Source organism: Acipenser ruthenus, chromosome 2 (genome assembly GCF_902713425.1).
Source record: "Acipenser ruthenus chromosome 2, fAciRut3.2 maternal haplotype, whole genome shotgun sequence".
NCBI lineage: Eukaryota > Metazoa > Chordata > Actinopteri > Acipenseriformes > Acipenseridae > Acipenser > Acipenser ruthenus.
Window position 1 is genome coordinate 66842442 of NC_081190.1, and position 16982 is coordinate 66859423.

Sequence of the window (16982 nt, forward strand, 5' to 3'; positions counted from 1 at the left end):
ACACATTAGTACATCTACCCCTAAGTGGTTATTTCATAGACTCTAAATTGTCATTAGTACTAAGGAGAAAACCAACCACTGAACTTACAAACCTTGAAATCAACAACTGATGGATGTAATCCAAAGGCTCTTAGCTGTTCATAAATTGTTTATTCCTAGTTTTGTAATGTGAAAGGGTAGAAAATAACATGCCAATCACACTTGAGTAGAATTCTCCCCTCCAAATTTCAAAAAGAAATTATCGAATAGCTGTAAAAGTGCTGTAATTTCCACACAACAGTCTAAATCAGTAACTTTTATTATTTTTTTTGGACCACAACAAAAAAAGTTACTGAGAATATAAAACTGAAATGTTACATACTTGAAAATGACATGATTTTTTTTTCAACTTTTAACAAGACTTTCTGAAATGAATATTTATTTTAAATGATTTTAACCTTAAGGACAATGTCAAGACAGCACGGAGCTTTCGTTAATCAGTAAGGGTCAGCACATATTAAATCCAAGGTACATCCACTTAAACATTAAAAAAGGAAGCTGACTCAACTACATAAGGTAATCTCTCAAGTAGTCAGCATACCAACATGATTGGAAAAAAGAACAAACAGCCGTTTCGGTCAATACAGGTTTTAGTGTGAGATTAATTTTTAACACCAGCGTTTACTGTACAACCTCTCCACTGACTGTCCTCCTGGGTTAGACTAATATGCCTTGTTTTCTTGCATCTGCCCTCAAGTATACTATGGGATGGGATGGGGTGGGCGTTCTAATAAAACACTAATTCCAGCAATAATAAAAAAATAATCTATATAAAATTTTACAAATAAGTCTAAAAATATTAATTTTACAGAAATTTAAATTTTTGTATTTTGTTTTTAGTTTACCTATGATAGACTGGACAACCATGCTTAATGCAGCGACCCAATGACAGACGGTTTTGTTTTAAGAATCAGTGATAGTTCTGTTCTCGTGCATTGTACTCTTGTCCTGTACATAATAATGAATGGGTTTGTGGTGCATGAAAAAAGACAGAGCAATTGCGCAGCTGCATCATCGTCTAAAAAACCAAGTTTGGAAATATGAAGAAAGTTACTTGGAAATTGGATGCAACTTTGTTGGCAGTGCAGATGAACCTCATCCTGTGTGTGTTGTCTGTGGTGATGTAATGGCTAATGATTGACTGTTTATTAAAAACAAAAGTGCAGTCAGAAAAACATGTGTTTTAGTGAGTTTGTAGCGTCAAGTTAATCCAACTTTTAAGTAAATGTGAGTTAATATGATGATCCATTTTACGAAAAGTAACAGGTATGTGAGTGTGTTTTAGTGCTGGTCCTCGGCGACAGCTCCGGAATCGTGTTAGCCATCTAGCGCAGTGGAGCAAACAAGACGATTACACACAGTCAAACAAACCAAAAACACTCACAATACTGTTTTCACGGTTTACGGGGTCTCTCTCAGTCCTTCTCAGTTTCATGCACAAAACCAATGCAAAGGAACAGATTGTGATTCTCTGTCCCCTTTTATGCAGTCACACATGACCCCTTGGTAAACAAGTGCAACCCCCTTTCCAATCTGCGGCTGCCACGTTGTTTCCCTTCCGGGTCAATGCGTTATTGCAACGGAGTCTCGCCCCCTTCCAGGCTGGCTGACTTCCCTTGAACCCTGGGAAAGAACTGTCAGACCAGCCCGTCCAGAGAACTCTGTTCTCGCTGCTTAGCACCCTCACAGGTTGGGAGGAAGATTTACAGCCAAGAATCATTGTATTTCTGTCACAGTCCAACATAAATAATTTTGAAAGCATTTTATAGCAGCCTCACAGCTTCAATCAGTAGGACAAATACTACAGCTTTGATTGTATCTTTTTTTATCATACAATAATACTGGCAAGGCACCACAACTTTGAGTACATTTGTAATGATTTGGCATATCCTCTAAGTACAACTTTGGAAGCCATCTTTACAATGCTCGATACTGCCTGTGTGCTAACTGAAGAAGACATTGATGGTTTGATCAGAGATTTTATTTTATTGATGCCCAGGCTCTGTTTCATCCAATTACACTTATGAAACAGAAAATCCTCTGCAGGGAGAGAATAAGAGATCTACAGTTGGGATCCCAGGCAATGCAGGATTCTTGTGTGCTGACAAATCTTATTATTCAAAAGGACAGGAAGACAGGCTCCATCAGGATTTGAAGGTAGAAATGATAGGGTTTACAAATGTAACTTTTTTTCTCTTACCAATGAGTCACTCATGTTATTTTGTTTCCATTTCTGCCTTGCTTCATTTTTCATCACAAGGTGAGACTAGTTTGATTAGCAATGACGTTAACTGCCGCAGTCTCTGTCCTTGAGAATAGGCATGACGTATTCAAGAGCGAGGCATGTGGCTTTGAAACTTGGCGAGCCTAAGCATTTTTTAAATTAGTTTAATACAAAATAGAAGCAAGACAAGATTAGAAGCCAAAAACCATGATGGTACGTGTAATTTGCATTTGTAAACCCTAGCAATTCTACTTTTAAACAAGTGGTCAAGAGAAATTCTGGAGCTCACCAGTTCAAAATAATGTGCGCGCTGCAGCTGAAGTACCCAACTGCTGCCTACAGACAAACAGCAGTGACTTCCCCAGTGGTAAATTATTGTTTCAAGCAGATTTAATGCCAGTGTCTAGCCTAATAGAGATGTATATTTTTTACAGCGTCACATTTGAATGAGAATCAATCTTTCTTTCCATTTTGCTTTCAACAGCTTGGATGTGTTACTCACAATACTGCATTTAATATGCAAGGCTATACACAGGAATGTCTTAGTTCAAAAACAAACATAAAACAGCGTCAATAATAACAGCGTTGGTACATGCTTGGATGATCACTGATTGGCCATGATGGTAGATATGCACATGAATACATTTATACTGCTCTGTGGCAAAGTGGCTTGTAGTGCGCAGGTGTAGAGGTGATGCACTACTCAAACAACTACAACAAACAGTGTTCACAGTCCAAACAGTTCTTTAATTATTTTCACGGTTTGGCACTGTTAAATAATAATAGTGGCAACTACACAGCAATGTGTAGTTGCACAGCTAAGCAAAACAGGGTTTCAGTCCCGAAATAATAACACAAGAATACAGGCACGGCTCCGTGTCCTTTCTCGCAGTGCTCCAGTGCTGGTGGTGAATACACAGTTATTGGTGACTAGTGCAGTATTTGGAATCCGGGTTTAATGCGGCTGGAACAGCGACAGCTCCCGGTTGTTAGCTGTCTACTAAATACAAATAAACAGTGATTAACAAAACAAATACAAAACACTCACGGTTACTTTCGGTTTCGCTCGTCCTTTCCAGATCTTTCCATAACTATAACAAAGGAACCGATTGCTCGGCCACATCCCCTGAAATACCCTCAGTCACGCCCCCTTTGGTATCGAGTGCAATCACGTATCCTGCAATCCGTGACTGACACATCACCTACCACATTAAGGCGATGACTTCTGGTATTGTGGCTCCACCCCCTTACTGGATGACTGACTTCCAACTGACCCTGGAATTAACTGTCAAACCATCCAGTCTGGGGCACACTGTTCCCTTTACACAGCGCCTCACAGGTCGGGAGGGAGATTGGTGACTAGGATTCATTCGCTCTCTGTCACATATCCCACCGCTCAGAGTGGAGCCGAAGGAACACTCGGCAGAATCTACTTTCCCCATTACACCCCCCTCCCGGGAAAAGTAATCCGCATTTTGGTGATCTTTCCCTGCACGGTGCATCATAAAATACATGAAGGGTTTCAGCGCCAGATACCATGAGTTATCCAGGCGTTGCTATCCTTCATCGTGCTTAACCATCTGAGTGGGGCGTGGTCAGTGACGAGAGTGAATGAATGTCCCAATAGGAAATAATGTAAGGTCTGAGTGGCCCGTTTAATGGCCAGACATTCCTTCTCAATGACGGAGTAGTTATGCTCCCGAGGGCTTTTTTTTTACTTATATAGAGGATGGGGTGTTCTACTCCGTCGACTTGCTGGGACAAGACTGCCCACAGACCAACATCCAAAGCGTCTGTGTGGAGGATGAATTCCTTATCAAAATCTGGTATGCTAAGGGTAGGGGCTTGGCAGAGTCTCTGCTTAATAGTATCAAATGCCCCGACATTTTTCTGTCCATTTAATTGAATTTCGTGTGCTCTTTTTAGTGAAGTTTACTAGAGGGATGACCACTGTGGCATACTCAGGGATAAATCGTTGGCAATAACCTGCCAACCCCAAGAGAGACCTCACCTGGGACTTGGTTTTCAGGATTGCTGCGTCCATCAAAGCCTGGACTTTGGTGGCGACGGGTTTCACCTGCCCATGTCCCATAATAAATTCCAAATATTGCTTTTCTTCTTTGGCAAATGCACATTTACCCAAGTTGGCTGTTAGCTGGGCTACCCCCAGAGACTGCAGGACGGCCAGCAGATGCTCTCGCCAGGTGAAGCTGTAAATAACCACATTGTCAATATACACTGCTGCATATTCACGATGTGGGTGTAAGACCTGGTCCGGACTGCACCACTCGCTCCTGGAAGGTTCAATCTCCCCAAGTTCGAGTGTCGCCTGCAGCTCTTTGCTAACGGCACTTCGTCGACTTTTCGGGATCCGGTATGGTCTTTCTCGGACCGTGGTACCTGGGGGAGTGATAATGTCATATTCAACAAAGTTAGTTCTGCCAGGCAAGTCAGAAAAAACATCCTTGAACTCCTCAATTAACTTACGCAGCTCTCTTGTCTGATCTGGAAGTAACTGTTCCCCATCGAATGCTCTGAGTGCTAGGGGCCTCTATACAGGATCCAAAATCATCCTCTACCTTGCCTGGGACTATAAATAATGCCTCCCTTGCCTGCCAGGGCTTTAATAAATTTATATGGTAAATGTCCCGCTCATTGCAGTGATCGGGCTGCCGAATTTCATAATTCACTTTCCCTATAGCCCTAATCACCTCATATGGGCCCTGCCATTTAGCACACAGTTTGGATTCTGAAGTGGTAAGAAGCAGCATTACTTTGTCTCCTGGTCGAAAGGTCCGGATTCGTGCATTTTTGTTGTAATGTTGCTGTTGCCGGCGATGAGCCGATTTTAGATTGTCCTGGGCCAAACGGCCGACCAAATCCAGGCGATCTCGGAGTAGGAGCACATGCTGCACTATATTTTTGGACGAGCCTTTCTGCTCTTCCCACCCCTCTCTCAACAGATCGAGGATGCCGCGAGGATGTTGGACATACAAGAGCTCGAAGGGGGAGAATCCTGTCGAACTCTACGGCACCTCTCTCACTGCAAAAAGGAGGTAGGGAAGGAGCATTGCCCAAAGTTTTTGCTCTTGGTTCACAAACTCTCTCAGCATCTGCTTTAGTGTCTAATTAAAATGTTCCACCAAACCGCCCATCTGTGGATGATAAACAGATGTCCGAATGGGACGTATTTTTTATATTTTATACACTTGCTGTAACGTTCGAGACAAAAAGTTAGTTCCATGATCAGGGGATCCCTACTCTAGACATAATCTGAACTAATTCCTTGCAGCTGCACTAGTAGACCTCAATGGAACTGCCTCCGGGTATCGCGTTGCATAATCTACCACTACTAATATACAGTGGCTCTCAAAAGTATTCACCCCCCTTGGACTTTTCCACATTTTATTGTGTTTTTGCCACTGATCAACACAAAAAAAGTCCATAATGTCAAAGTGAAACTGAGAAACTGAGAAACTGAGTCTGTGTTTCTGGTCTGACATCACCCCTGCAGCCATCCTGTTTACAAACTTACATCCTAATTTTTATAACTAAGCTCTCATTATTTTCTTATAATATAATGAGATACATACTCCTGTCTTTCTTCCTTCCATTGGTTATCATTCAGGGTTGGCAAATCCTGCTTTTAAGAGCCAACACCGAATCCTGCTTTGAGGTGCCAAAAAGAACCTTCCAGGTCTAGCACTGTTCTGCTGCAGGCAGGTAAAGGCGGGGCTATTTTTCTTCTAGCAAGTATTGCATACTACAGTTATTAAATACAGTTTACACTTTATTGTCCAATATTCAAACCTAACAGTTCCTGTTTTTATCACAGTAAAACCTTTATATAAACTAAACATGTATATTATTTCATTTAATGGATATTGTAATGTCTGACATTTTTTTTGTTTAGTTGGAGACAGAAAATGAACTAATTCTTAAATTGATTAAATTAAATGCTTGCTCCTGCTTTTACAGTCTATTTGTATTACAGTAGAGCCTTAAACAAGCAAAAACAGTTTCAATATTCTGTTTCTTATTAGATCAAAATACTTTTTAAAACCTCTGTGCTTAGTTGCAATAAAATCAAATAGGTATAACATAGCTTTTTTTAGTTTTAAACATTTGTTCTGTCTAGAAAGGGTTACTTTTTTTTCTTTTTGTTAAGTTTCAATACCTAGTCTCTGTGTTTAGTTCCCCCAGAGGCCTGCTTCTGCCAAGGTTCCAGGCTTCCATGCGTGATAGTCTTTATTACAGTAAAGATGGGGAAAACTATTTTTAAGTCTGACCGGCTTCCAAGAGTGTATGTGCACTAATAACAAAGCCATACAGACAAGATTTTTTTCTAACATTAACACTTGTTCAGTTTTCTTTGTTCAAATCATTGTAACCTGTTCATAACTTGCTGCAATATTATTTATGCTGGTTTTATATTCTTTAAAACACAGTACAATTATTACAATATTCTGACAGTGTCAGTTAGTACTGAGCTTCTTTCGTTTTTAACTGTATTATGTTCTTTCAACAATAATAATGTTATTTGTATAACAGATTAACTTTAAATGATTTCATAACACATATTTCTAATTCACATACTTCAATATAGCAATCTCTTTTATAAATTGTAATTGTATTTTACTTAATTGATATACACAGAAGGCAAGAGGTTAATTTTTAATTAGGCACCTGCTTAGCAGCAAATGCAACCTTGAATATTAAAACTTAGGACTGCTCATTAATTTACTTTATGTTATTATATTAGCTTTTTTATTTATTTAAATACTTTTGTTTTTTCTTACTATAAATCGAACCTAGTTCGATCGCTTCTGGCATATTAACTCTGTTTAATATAGTTTGCCCAGCAAAAACACCAACCTAAAACTACCCTATTCACACTGTTAGAAATATGTGATATTAAAAGGACAAGAAGAATAGAACTTATAAATATGAATAAGTGATGGGTTTATACCTTCATGGTACACTGGTACTGAAGTTAATGCTGAGACTGGTGACACCAATGCTACAAATGAAACTGGTAAGACTGGTGCTGCTACTGCTGGAACTGGTAACACTGGTGCTGCTACTGCTGGAACTGGTGCTGACACATCATATATAATCATCAACACAGACAATGTTGCTTTAAATTTACATAAATATACTTTACACTGCTTCTGGTGTACAGAGGTCAAGGTTGAACGAGGCGCGCTGTCACATTCATGATGGAATGTAGCTGCAGTTTACTTCAGTATCCAGTGCGTTGTTACCACTGAACAAGTTGTTTAAAAATGCCGAAAACGATTTAAAAAAAGAGTTATTTTTCTAAACTACTGTTGCCAAACAGTGAATTTATAAATAGAATTACCTCCAATTCTTCTAGCCCATGGCATCAAATACAATACATGAATACTACTGTGAATCGTTATATGGGTCGAGGGGGAAGGCGTTGCCATTGCGCAAGAAAACACAGATTTATGAAAAAGTATCGCAGTTAAACATCACATTGCACAGGACTTTCAGCAGAAAAACAATATTAATATAAGAAATACAATCACTAAACATCAGAGTTGGCTTCTTCTGAAAGAAATGCATTACAGATTGGCTTCTTCGTTTCATCTTTGAGTATGTACAGTACCGAACCGTCCACTAAATATACGGGAATACCCGCTACTCCAGGGGCTAGTTGCACTAAAGAGAACAAAAAAAATGGGAGTCGTATCACAAACAGTTGGATCCAATTATGGAGCTACACGCGGCGTAACTAGGGAAACTGGTCTGTTTGGCACGAAGTTTCAATACCCCGGCTGTCAAATTTATATACAGCCTAAGATCACATAATGTTATGAAGAAATGCCAAATAAATAATAATAATAATGTGAAAACGTGTTGATTATTTGGCAGTCTTAAATGCAAGTGGGCACATTATTTTAAAAAAAAAGGTCGGCCACGGTGTCTTCGCCTCACCGCGCACCAGCGACCCCTGTGGTCTGGCCGGGCACCTGCAGGCATGCCTGTAAACTGCGTTGTCCTCCGATGCTGTAGCTCTGAGGTGGCTGCATGCAAAGCATGCAGTGTGTGAAAAAAGCGGGCATCTGACGACACATGCTTTGGAGGACAGTGTGTGTTAATCTTCGCCCCTCCTGAGTCAGCGCGGGGGTGGTAGCGGTGAGCTGAGCCTAAAATAATTGGACAGTCTAAATTGGGAGAAAATAAATTGGCAACTACTGAATAAAGTAAAAAAGTAGGCGGGGCTGGCAGAGTTAAAAGGCCATAGAGTCATATGATTTGAATTGAATTAGGAAGGCTGCTCAATCCAGGTTCTTACAGGAAGATCTTCAGCAAAGCTCAAAGCAAGGTACAGTCAAGTTAGACATAGATAAAAAGTATACTAATTCAATATTGCAACTACCCAGGGCCAGTCTGAATGATTCCAAAAAAGGGAAAATATTTTCACCTGCTTTTAAGCTTTCAATTTAGACAGTTTGCAGTTCATGAAACCTGTCTGATAGAGGGTTAGAAGTTAATTTTCACTTTTCAGAATAGTTTAATCTCATAGAATTCTGCTGTATCTTTTTTTTTTTAATTATTATTAACCTTTCTGTCTTTCTGGATTGGTCACAGCCCATAGCTTCACAAAATCATGCATGGACCCAATACAAATAAACATACAGAACCATTTAAAAAAGCGACCAAGAGAGATCTGGAGTTGCAGACAGTAGGTCCACATATGGAATTCTAGCCCTGGTAATATATAAAATGTAACTGTTTGCCAATGTGCAGGCTGCATTGAATGAATTATCCCCTAATCTCTTTTCATTACTTCACTGATCTGTAACAATATTGTACGCATTAATGTATTTGGCTGTCTTCACTGAATATAATTCACAATCCAAGTGAGGATATTGATTTACTGGTTAAATAACTTTAAGTTATAAATAAAATGTCTACTATTAATAAAGCCCTATAATTATCCTAACCAATACAACATAGCCCATAAATATGAAGACATTGCAAAACCAATTACAGGGACATTAACTCACACTAGTCCTGCACCCAGTTCGGTTTCAGAACTTCACTCAATAGTTTAGGATCTAGGAGTTTGACAACAACAGCAAAAAAAGGTTTTCTTTACCTCAAAATGGATGTCTCTAGATTTTAATACTATACAAAGGATGCTAAAAGCTTAATTTGGTATATTCCGTGTAACATAATATGTGCAAGCCGTAATATACTGGTTCGCACAAAACTGACTTCCACTTTCCTAGCATTTTGAACACAAACTGTTTAACACATCCACTTCCAGGCAGTCAGTAGCCTACAGTATATGAAATCCAATGAGGCCAGATAATCCGAATATTACAGCAGTAGTGTCAAGTGATGTTTAAGTGTCAGTAGAATCCCTGGGTTAAAGGCACATGTGGAAGTCAATGGGTTATAGAGATGTACAGGGTCTACAGAATGTCACTTACAGTAGAAACTCTGTCTTGAATCTTTCTTTTGCCCCAAACTGGAGTCTGTAAACTAAGTCCATAATGAACTTGTATATACCACAGAGAGTCAGTCACGATCCAGAAGGCTGACTTCACATTTAAAGTGCTGATGTTATCTATTGATTCACACCAAAAAGGCATAACTACAGTATACTTTCATAATATATAAAAAAAATCTAGACCAAAAGGAGAGATAACATCCTTTTATATGCAATTTTAGAAGACAGTAACCAACTTTATTGTTGGCACAGTCTAGTCAAGTCTGTAGGCCTACAGTAGTACATCTCTTATATTTATATACAAGATTCAGCAAAGTTACTTTGTAATGTGATATTTTGTAATTTGATATTTTGTATTGTGATATTTAGTAATTTGATACTTTGTAATGTGATATTTTGTAATTTGGTAATTTGTAATGTGATATTTTGTAATTTGATATTTTGTATTGTGATATTTAGTAATTTGATACTTTGTAATGTGATATTTTGTAATTTGGTACTTTGTAATGTGATATTTTGTAATTTGATATTTTGTAATTTGATACTTTGTAATGTGATATTTTGTAATTTGGTACTTTGTATTGTGATATTTTGTAGCAACTATAAGTTGCCCTGGATAAGGGCGTCTGCTAAGAAATAAATAATATTTGTTAGCAAAAAATGTGATTTTAATAATCCACATCTCTTCTTAATCAATTAACCCTATGTCCTTTTTAAAATACTTCCATAGTCCACAGGTAGTTAAGGGTTCTTCTGACAGTTGACAAGTTCTGAACACAGGTGAGCCATATTAAAAAAAAAAACTGTTCCCTCTAGTCTGTACTTTAATAAAACCCAGGCCATGTCCCTATAATGAACATTTTTAGTCTGAAGGAATAAAGCTTTTCCTTTCCAGCAGTATCTGAAAGGAAATTTTTTAAACCAAAAGACAATACACAAAGTTTAACAACATGTCAGTCAAGCTGGTAAACTGCTGGGATACACTGTACAGCTCACAGATATATTACTGGTAACAAGATTCATTGAAAAACAGGAAGGATTAAAACATATATATATATATATATATATATATATATATATATATATATATATATATATATATATATATATACAGTATATATTGTAATAGGAAAGAATACTTCTAAAACAGTTTAAATCTGCCCCCTGAAAAAAACACCTTCACAGTGTTACAGTATAAACCCTACCAAAAATTACATTTTAGATCAAATTATGCTCAGTGGAACTTGAACATCAAGCTTAACAGTTGAACTGAGCATACAACAATGACAAGCAAGAAGAGCTTACTCACAGCTGTTTAACAGCCATTTTTGTAAGCAACGATGCCACCTGCTGTTTCACAGTAATTTTTAAATGAAGCTTCAATTATAAATGTTCAACACTGATGTGTAATGGTAGCTGGATGTCATGCAGGTAAAGTCAGGGGCCCTAGGGTTGCAAATGACACAAACAAACTACAAATCAAAAAGTTGTCTTATATCATAATAATATAATTTGTGGGCTCTATCTGAGAGCCACACTAACTACAGTAGCTGCTCTTAGTCCCTCCCCTCTCTCACTAGGCCAACTACAGCCTTTAATATTCACCTGCACAGCAGTGTGACAAGGATGGCTTGTGGTGAGGTGAACAAGACTTTGAGGTGCGTGTGCGTGCGTGTGTTTATTAAAAACAAATAAAAGATTTAAACAAAACAGAAAAACTTCACAAAATAAAATGGCACGATGGCCAAAACAAACTGAACACAAAATAGTAGACCCACTAAATTGAACAAGTATCGTTCACGAGTAGCAATTGTTATTTATAATCTCTTTAATTTACGTTCTGCCACTGAACAACCCAACCCTGACAACGGCTGGTCCGCTCTTTATATATATGTGACCATAACCAAACTGGTAATTGTTTAATTAATTTGGAGATAGTCACATTATTAACCCCATCCATGCTGTAAAACAATAATACACAAACCTCATGTTTTTAAACACAAAACAATACATTTAAACCATAATACAAAACAAACAAACAATAAGCTAAATATGCACAGGAGCAGGGCATACCCCGTCCGAATCAGTTTACAGTAATTGATTGGTCACCTTTTCACAAAGGCACTTGGCAGACTCAGACAGAAAATGAACCTCTGCCACACACAAAAACAAACCCACAAAACACATTTTTCACATTCAGTACAACCCATCACCGCAATGCATCGATATTTAAATATTTATTATATGAAGGGTCTTCACCCTGTCACAACTGATTATAAAGAAGTGAAGGACAGAGATGCATTACCAGCAGCACATACAGCACATACAGTTTATTTTGTGCTACAATCATAATGATGCATGCTTGAATGGTATAAGAAACGATTACAGAATTTGTCCAAATGGCACATTGCAGGTGAAGCTGATAAGTTAGTATTAGTGTTTTTTTAAATGTATAAGTAAAAAAGTTATGATCAGGAGGACTGAAGATAAAAAAACAGCCTTTATTCCCGCCTCTTTTCAAATGTCGAACCAAAGAAACAGATTTGATCAAGTTGCTGTACACCCTAGAGGCAAGATCACTGAAGTCAGCTAAACCCATACGATTTTCCACCTCAACACATAGGCTTCCAACTAAGATCAACAACAGCACGACAAGGACTGAAAATCAGTGAGCTGTTCAGCAATTGACACATCTTGCACTTCCAGGCAGTAGCGTCTTCACTGGATCAGTTTTAATGTTTAAACAAAAACCATGTGAAGCTTTAGAAAACAATAGTTTTAGTAGATGGAAATGCAGGAATCATGCATTCTGTAATATTTAGAGTGGTCCATTATCCCAGATGAATAATATATGACAGTGTTCTCAGAATCACTAAACTGCTTACACAGTGTTTTCTTACAACACACTTATTTTGAGGCCTTAAAACATTGACAGCACCAATTACATTACTTCTTTTTATACTACAGTATATGCAATTCATTGATTCATGACATGTCAATGTGTATTGCATCCTGGTGGTATCATCAGGAGGCTACTACAGACAGCTACATAAAACCGAGATCTTAAAACTAACTGACAATCATAAGTCCCAGGCACACCTAAAGGCTGGAGCCTATTGGAAACTGTATTATGTAACCAAAAACGTTCACATATTCAAAAACACATTTAAAATAAATGAAACAGCCAAAATCTACAAAAAGGGGACAAGTTGTACAAACTTGCCCCTCTTCTGCAATTATTAAGGAGTGGCTACTAATTCTACTAAATTACTTGTAACATATTTTTAAAAAGAAGAGGACAATTAAATCACTTGATTTTTCCCTTGGTCACTTTTAAAGATACAAAAAAGAAGATATATGGGAAATTAAAACAGTGATTTTCCAGGCTTCAGTGTTTTTGGGGTGGGGCTAATGACAGGGCAAAAAACTCTGGTGGTCCTTTGTGGGTAAATATCCATTTAAAATGCAATAAATCTCTGTGTTACAAGGCATGCTTATATTTCAATGATACAGCATTGCAGCACCAATATCACTTGAACCCACAGGATTAAGCGGAATGGAATTGATTCGAGTTCTTAAAAAGCCAGCAGAAAAAAAAAAAAAATTATTTGGATTTTTTTTTTTGTATTTGGAAAAAAAATAACCTTAAAAATGAATTAATCATTCAGAATTATGCTCTGCTGTTTAAGAGGATGCTCATTTACAAGAGCAATTGTATATTGGCAACGTGACACAAAATGCATCCTTTTAAATGATGTCCAATTGGTTAAAAAAAAAAAAAAGCCCATGGCGGGAAAGCCTGTGGCATATTATTTCTCGGCACGCAGGAGAAATCAACCGTTTAGGTAGCAAAACTTGTAAATAATTTACTATTCAACCTTGCCAGTGACTTATTTTCATCACAAGGAACATCATAAAAGCTTAATGCGAACAATCATGCTTAACATGGTTTAACGTGCTTAAATTCAAACCAGATCCCTAGAAACTTTGCAAATAACAAGCCTTGCAGTTCCCAATGCTATCATTTAGAAAATCAGGTGTTTTCAAAACCCCTTCAGTTCTGATTTTTGTTGAGCTGACTGAAGAATGTGAAAATGTATTGAGTATACATGAGAACAGGACAAAATGATGGTTTACCTATACACTTCCTCATACTGGGACCTATAGGAGTCCTGCGAGGTTCCAACTTGATTTCTGATGACGGCATACGTTAACTAACATCTCAAAGATTAGGTGGGACTGAAACGGTTATCAACATGCACAATAATAATCATGTTAGACCTACAAAAATAACTGCATAATGTACAGAAAGTAAAACCAAATGCTTACACATTTTGTAGATAAGCTAACACTTCCAGCTGTTCCAAAATTGCAGTTCTCATTAACATAAGATAATAATTACATTAAGCCCTACAAATAACCCACTTAATGTGAAAAACACTTTAATGTGGCTTAAGGTGCTTAAAATTTCAAACCAATAACTAGAGAGCTTAATGTGATTATAATCTTGTGTTAATGAGGACCCCAATTTTTAGAACAATATTGGAAAGTGTTAAGCTTGTTAAGTTTCTATGGGAATTGGTTTTAAGTTAAGCATATTGGGTCACTTGCAGCACACCAAATTTAGTCTACTTGATGTGCCTAACTAGTGGATTAAGCAGGTTTAGTCCACTTGATTGGACTGTAGTTAGTACACCCGCTAATCTCGATTGCAGCATACCAGAAGTTAATCATCACAGGTAGATCATCTGCTAAATCAGACTAAACAAGATGCAGAGTACCAAATCAGATTTGTGATGATCCTGTTCAAATGGATTAACTTGGTATTCTGAAGAATACTGTGGGAAGCTGTGTGGTCCAGTGGTCAAAGAAAAGCTTGTAACCAAGAGGTCCCTGCTTCAAATCCAACCTCAGCCACTGACTCATTGTGTGACTCTGAGGAAGTCACTTAACCTCCTTGTGCTCTGTCTTTTGGGTGAGACCTATTTGTAAGTGACTCTGCAACTGATGCCTAGTTCACACACCCTAGTCTCTATAAGTTGCCTTGGATAAAGGCGTCTGCTAAATAAACAAATAATAAGGATAAGATTAATTTAGTATGTTTGGTTGTCCTAAGCATTTCCTGCTTAAATGTTTAGCAGAGACAGCTACATTTTTCCCCTGAAATGACTAGTAATCTTTGCAAACTTTATTCTGTACATTTCTTATGCCTGTCTGTGACAGCATTGCCACTGAAGGAGGACCTTGCTCTACTGTCATCATTTCCGCTGTCAGCATTGCCGCCGACAGTCTTGCAGCTGCCAGCGTTGGCACTGGAGGAGGACCTTACTGGAGGAACCAGTCTTGGAGCTATCAGCATTGCCGCTGACAGGATTGCCCCAGCTGGAGGAGCCAGCCTCACCAAGGGCAGCATTTCTGCATGGTGGCCCGTGGGGCCCATTAAAACCTCTGTTCTTGGCCCAGGAGTACCCCTGAGACTTTGGGGATTTTAAGGGGGGAGGTGGCCTTTGAGGCCATGTGTGCTGCGCACAAGGGGGGGGTGATATATGTGGTGGGGTGCCCCACCCTTGTGCGTATTTTATGTTAGATGTGGCGTGTTATTTTTGTTTTAGGTATGTATTTTACACAAAAGGTGATTTAAAATGTATATTTGTATTTAGGTATGGGGATTGCACAATCACTTCACGTGCAGATTAAAGTGGGTATTTGTATGTGGGCACGGGGAGTGCACAATTAGTTCACGTGCAGACTGTGCAGGGATTCAAGTGAATGATTAATTAGCAATCGAGTGCCGGCATAGCTGTAGATAAAAGCATGTCTCTCACTTGGGGTTTGGTGTGTTCAGAGAAGGAACGGGAATCATGAGTAGGATTATAGGAGGCTGTGTGGTCCAGTGGTTAAAGAAAAGGGCTTGTAACTAGGAGGTCCCCGGTTCGTATCCCACCTCAGCCACTAACTCATTGTGTGACCCTGAGTAAGTCACTTAACCTTCTTGTGCTCTGTCTTTCGGTGAGATGTAATTGTAAGTGACTCTGCAGCTGATGCATAGTTCACACACCCTAGTCTCTGTAAGTTGCCTTGGATAAAGGCGTCTGCTAAATAAACAATAATAATTGAAACCTAAAAGTAAACAATTGCTACGCGTGCTGGGTCTGTTTTGTCTTTGTTTTGGTCATTGTGTCTTTTGTTTTGTGCAATCTTTTATTTTACAATAAACCAGCACAACAGCGCATTCATTCACCATTCTGTGTTCATATACTTCCTGTTCCGACGTAACTTATTCCCCTCGTTCCGATCAGTTAAACCAATCTATCTGGTACACTGCAATGAGGATTAAATTGGTACAGATTTGCAGGATTTCCTAGTCCTCATTTTAGTCCACGTGAGAGCCGTACCGTACTCAAAAACATTTTAATTAATCCAGCTCAAAGCATCCACACTAAAGTACCGTTTCATGTTTAGTCAGGCTTAATGAGTACAAACACTATTAAAATGGATTGGTTACAGTTCCTAGCAGTGTAATGGACTGCAGGACTTAATACAATAGTATCCCATCATGCACTGTTAGTCCAGGAGCCAACATTGCAGAAGTGCTCTAAATTTACTTAATAGTCCTTATAAGTACTATTATTATTAATTTCTTAGCAGACACCCTTATCCAGGGCAACTTACAATTGTTACAAGATATCACATTATTTTTACATACAATTACCCATTTATGCAGTTGGGTTTTTACTGGAGTAATCTAGGTACAGCAGCGTCCCCTACCTGGGATTGAACCCACGACCCTCCGGTCAAGAGTCCAGAGCCCTAACCACTACTCCACACTGCTGCCCTAGCGCTCAACCTCTGAATGCTTCTACTTTTAGAGACTTACAGCAAAAATACCTGTGCAAAATAATCAATGACCACCTATAACAGGTTTTAACACCTATCAATTAGAAAATTGATTTAGTTGTAGCCGCTATGCCACTCCCAAGATGGTAACAGGGAGAAGAGGAAAATCCTGTTCAGGTTCTTTTTTATTGAGCAAGGACTTATAAAGTTACCAGCACCACTCCCAAGCACATGACCAAGAGACCAATTACAAGTTTACAAAAGTTTATTAGCACAAAGGGCAACTATTCAATTTAACAGCAATAGTTTAAATGCAGCAGCAATGGCTTAAATGTAGCAGCAATGGTTTCAATTCAGTAACAATCAGGTGCCAGTAAAGTAACAAGCTCTAGGGTC